We start from the raw sequence: 5,061 nt of genomic DNA, 5'->3' as shown, positions 1-5,061 counted from the left end.
GATCTGATTTTGTGTGCGATCTTGTTCGCGTAGTCATGAAGCCTCAAAGAAAATATTATGATGTTCCTTACCCAAATATTTTGCTTGAAATTGAGAAAAGTACTAAGGAATATATGACTACACAATTTGAGCATAATAAATATTTTACGGAAGAACTTAAGGAACACTCCCTTGTGTTAGAAGCTATAACGAAACAACTTGATGATATTAGTAGAGAAGTTTGCAATCTTCAATCTAAGTATGCTTTTGCTGAAAGTTTGTTGGGAAAAATATCCGGTGCACAAGCCACTTTAGTGAATCAAATGGCCGCCAAACCAATCTCGTTAGAAGATAAAAGTGATGAAGATCTTAAAATGATTGGTGTTTCTTCTATTGATTCTTTGTTTAGTAAATTTAAGATTGATGAAAAAGGGACTGGAGACGTGTCAACTTTATTTAGAAGGCGTCCCTATGATTCAGAGGGTGAAAATCTTGTTGAAAATTTTGATAAAAGTGGGTTTGAAGAGGTCAAGACTTTAACTAGTGATGTGCCCACTATTTTGGATTACAAAGACTTTGATTATGATAGTTGTTCTTTGGTTGATTGTATTTCTTTGTTGCAATGCATGATAAATTCACCCCATGCTTATGAACAAAATAAAGCTTTTGTTAAATATATTGTTGATGCCATGATGAAAGATTTTTAAGAAAAGTTGAAATTAGAAGTTTCAATTCCTAGTAAATTGCACGATGAGTGGGAACCTACTATCAAAGTCAAGATTAAAAATTATGAGTGTTTTGCTTTATGTGACTTGGGTGCTAGTGTTTCTACAATTCCGAAATCTTTATTTGATGTGATTGGTCTTACCAATATTGAAGAATGCTCTCTAAATTTGCACTTAGTGGATTCTACTATTAAAAAGCCTATGACAAGAATTAATGATGTTCTTATTCTTGCAAATAGGAATTATGTGCCCATAGATTTTATTGTTCTTGATATTGATTGTAATCCGTCTTGTCCAATTATTGTTGGTAGAACATTTTGGCGTACTATTGGTGCCGTGATTGATATGAAAGAAGACAATATTAAATTTCAATTTCCACTAAGGAAGGGAATGAAACACTTCCCTAGAACAATAATTAGGCCACCATATGAATCAATCATTAGGGTATCTTATGGATCTAGAACCAAAGATGACAACACTTAGATCCTGCGCGTTATGCTTAGCTAGGGGGCATAAAATGATAGCGCTTGTTGGGAGACAACCCAATGAATAAAATTTATTTTTTTGCTTTTTGCTTCCTGTTCTTGTGTGTAAGCACAATTATGATACTGTTATTATTGTGTTTTTTGTTTTAATAAGTGTTTGTGCCAAGCAAGGCCTTTGGAAATATTTGGGTGAGAGTTGATTTGATCATGCTGAAAAACAGAAACTTTTGCGCTCACGAGATTATTTGTCATTTTTAGTAAAGAGTGCTTTTGAGTTGATTCATTTTGCAAAAGATTAATAGACAAATTTCTCACGTCCACCAATCTAGTTAAGAATTTTTGGAGTTACAGAAGTATTCGAAATATTTAGATTGTTACAAACTGTTCTGTTTTTGACAGATTTTGTTTTCTTTGCGTTGTGTGCTTGTTTTGATGATTCCATGGTTTTCTTTGATGAGTTTTTGCTCTAGAAAATTTGGAATACAGTAGATATAATGCAAAAACAAAATAAGAATAGGTTTGCTACAATACTTATAGTAGTGGTTTGTTTCTTATACTAACGAATCTCACGAAGCTTTTGTTTGAGTTTTGTGTGATTGAAGTTTTCAAGTTTTGGGTGATCTTACGATAGATGAAGGAATAAAGATTAGCAAAAGGCTAAGCTTGGGGATGCCCGAGGCACCCCAATGTAATATTCAAAGAAGTAGCAAGAAACTAAGCTTGGGGATGCCTCGAGTGGCATCCCCGCTTTCTTTTGACAACCATCGGTATTTTACTTGAAGCTATGTTTTTATTCGTCACATATTATGAGTTTTGCTTGGAGCATCTTATATGATATGAGTATTTGCTTGTTTTGCTTTGTGTTTTAAGTGTTGGATCCTTGTTGGACACATCTTTTTGAAAGAGCCAAAAATTATGCTATGCATGCTCCTGTGCTTCACTTAAATTTAAAGAGCCATGGATTTTCTCTAGTGCTTCACTTTTATCTTTTTGAGCACGGTGTGCTATGTTATTTTTGAAGAAATGCTCTCATGCTTCGCTTAGATTCATTTGGGAATTAGTAAAATTTTAAGAAATTCTCTCTTGCTTCACTGAGATTATTTTGAGAAAAAAATATGCTCATGATCTTCACTTATATTTATTTGAGCTTATGAAAAGCAACATATGAAAATAGTCCCAAAGTGATAGATATCCAAGGTGGATATAATAAAAAATTCATGAAGATCATTGGACAAAATAAACTTGATTCTTAGTAATGGTTTTGAGATATGACGATATGATATGTGAGTCATGTTGATGAGTAATTGTGCTTTAGTAAGAATATTGATGTTAAGGATTGTGATTCTCTATGCAAGTACCAAAGTCAACAGTTATGCAATGAAATTTATATCCTACTTATGGTGCATTATTCGGTGTTACTTATGATTAATTCTTGGGTACGAGATTTTTCACTTTTTGGTTGGTCGCTTCTCAATCTTTTTGCTAGCCTTCATTTTGCACTAAGTATGATCACTACTTGTGCATCCAAACCCTTTAAACCAGCTTTGCCTTATGAGTCCACTATACCTACCTATATGTGGTATTTTCATGCCGTTTTAAGCAAATTTTCATGTGCCATCTCTAATTTTGAAAATAAATTTCTCTTTTGTGTGCTCTACGCTCACGAGGCGGTGAAGGGTGAACAATATTTTCCATGCTAGAGTGTTATTCTCACGATGAATGTTTATTCACTTGTCATTGCACGAGAATACGACAAAGGTATTAGGGATGCCCAGTCCCGAAATGAAAAATCAATTTACTTTATGTTGTCAAATAATAAATTCCTTGAAAAATGTTTGGTTTGGAGGGCAACCGTGGATTCGGCAAGCCATGGAAAGTGAAAGTAATGGTGAAAAAAGGAATAAACTTTTTTTCCTGTTTGGGAACCGCCTATGATGTATCTAGCATGGGAAGTGTTGAGATCTCTAAGTCATTTTCGTTGGTGGGAAAAGTATGCCTCCCAAAATATTTTTATCTCTCAATTTAAGCTTTGAGCTCCGGCACCTCTATAAATCCCTACTTCCCTCCGCAAAGGGTCTTTCTTTTACTTATGCAATTTTTATTTTGAATTCGTGTCTCCATCTTCTCTTATAAAGCACCAACTAAGGGGCACTATGATCGTATCCAGCCGCCGCAGAGTCCAGAACCACCAGATCCAATCTAGACACCATCACGAAGGGGTTCACCACTTCCATTGGTGCCTCTCCGATAACGCGTGAGTAGTTATTTGTAGACCTACGGGTCCGTAGTTAGTATCTAGATGGCTTCCTCTCTCTCTCTCTCTCTCTCTCTCTCTCTTGATTATCAATACAATTAGGAGACCCATATGATGTAAGCCTTTTTGCTGGGTGTTTGTTGGGATCCGATGAACTTTGAGTTTTTATGATTAGATCTATGTTTTTATCCATGAAAGTTATTTGAGTCTTCCTTGATCTCTTATATGCATGATTGCTTATAGCCTCGTATTTCTTCTCTGATATTTGGGTTTTGTTTAGCCAACTTGATCTATTTATCTTGCAATGGGAAGAGGTGCTTTGTAGTGGGTTCGATCTTACGGTGCTTGATCCCAGTGACAGAAGGGGAACCGACACATATGTATCGTTGCTATTAAGGATGACAAGATGGGGTCTATATCTACATAAATAGATAAATAGATCTTGTCTACATCATATCATCGTTCTTATAGCATTACTTTGTTTCTCCATAAACTTAATGCACTAGATGCATGCTGGATAACGGTCGACGTGTGGAGTAATAGTAGTAGCTAGATGCAGGCACGAGTCGGTGTACTAATCTGGGACGTGATGTCTATATAATAATCATTGCCTGAATATCGTCATGGTTATTTCAAGTTCTATCAATTGTCCAACATTAATTATTTTCCCACCATTTGCTATTTTTCTCGAGAGAAGCCACTAGTGAAACTTACGGCCCCTGGGTCTCTTTTCATCATATTTGCTTTTGCGATCTATTTTCCTTTGCATTTATTTTCAGATCTATTAAACCAAAAATATAAAAATACCTTGCTGCAATTTATTTGTTACGCGATCTATTTATCCTATCTATCACTTTTACCTCACGTTATTTGCCTATCTTGAGGCGCCGTACCCAAAAGGGATTGACAACCCCTTTAACACATCAGGTTGCGAGTATTTGTTATTTGTGTGCAGGTGTTGTTTACGTGGTGTGAGGAGGTTATCTTACTGGTTCGATAACCTTGGTCTCATCACTGAGGGAAATACCTACCGTCGCTATACTGCATCATCCCTTCCTTTTTGGGGAAATACCGACGTAGTTCTAGCAGACATCACTATCGAACTCATGGATGGAATTCACAATCCTGAGGAAGAGATTTCGGCTCATCCGATAACGACGCTGAAATACTTGTCGCCCTCCAGTGGAGCGTCGGCGAAGTAGTCAGAGTAGAGCAAGCAATAGCCTTCGAGTCGATGCCTTTGGTTTGCCTTCAGCCGGCCCGGCGCCAAGCCACCTCGTTGCGGCTTTGCATTGCTCACGAGCAGGCTGGCCAGGGCGGCGAGGACCATGAGAAGCTCTTCGTCGTGGGCGTCGGCATCGGCTTCCTCCTCCAGCAGAGCCGCGAGCCCCTCCTCGTCGTCCGAATCCATTACCAAGCAGACAAATCGCCGAACACTTGGCGGGTGTGGTAGGCGCGCGGCGCGCAACGCCGGTATTCTAGCCCTGCGTGGCTGGAGCGCCGGAAAGCTTGCCCAGGAACGGGGTGGAGGATGCCGCGGCAGAACCCTCTCTTTTTCCGGCAGGGGAATGACCTATCTAGCGGTGGTGGGTGAGTGGGCAACGCAGGGATCGGCAAG

Source organism: Triticum dicoccoides, chromosome 1B (genome assembly GCF_002162155.2).
Source record: "Triticum dicoccoides isolate Atlit2015 ecotype Zavitan chromosome 1B, WEW_v2.0, whole genome shotgun sequence".
NCBI lineage: Eukaryota > Viridiplantae > Streptophyta > Magnoliopsida > Poales > Poaceae > Triticum > Triticum dicoccoides.
Note: the sequence above shows the minus strand (reverse complement) of the source record.